Below are 671 nucleotides of genomic sequence, written 5' to 3'. Positions count from 1 at the left end.
CTTACGTGAGTAAGGGTCGATCCCACGGAGATTGTCGGCTTGAAGCAAGCTATGGTTATCTTGTAACTCTTAGTCAGGATATCAATAATTATCAGGGTAGATCGTAAAAAGTAAAAGAGAATGAAATAAGTACTTGTTTTGCAGTAATGGAGAACAGGTTGGGGTTTTAGAGATGCTCTGTCTTCTGAATACAACAATTTAAGTTCGGTGTTGTGATGAGCGGATAATTTATACGCTTTTTGGCATTGTTTTTAGTATGTTTTTAGTATAATCTAGTTAGTTTTTAGTATATTTTTATTAGTTTTTAGTAAAATTCACTTTTCTGGACTTTACTATGAGTTTGTGTGTTTTTCTGTGATTTCAGGTATTTTCTGGCTGAAATTGAGGGTCCTGAGCAAAAATCTGATTCAGAGACCAAAAAGGACTGCAGATGCTATTGGATTCTGACCTCCCTGCACTCGAAGTGGATTTTCTGGAGCTACAGAAGCCCAATTGGCGCGCTCTCAACGGCGTTGGAAAGTAGACATCCTGGGCTTTCCAGCAATATATGATAGTCCATACTCTGCCCAAGATTTGATGGTCCAAACCGGCGTGGCAAAACAGCCTCAGAAATTCCAGCGTTTAACGCTGGAACTGGCATAAAACTTGGAGTTAAACGCCCAAACTGGCAT

This window comes from Arachis duranensis, chromosome 10 (genome assembly GCF_000817695.3).
Source record: "Arachis duranensis cultivar V14167 chromosome 10, aradu.V14167.gnm2.J7QH, whole genome shotgun sequence".
Classification (NCBI taxonomy): Eukaryota; Viridiplantae; Streptophyta; class Magnoliopsida; order Fabales; family Fabaceae; genus Arachis; species Arachis duranensis.
This window is presented reverse-complemented; position numbering follows the sequence as displayed.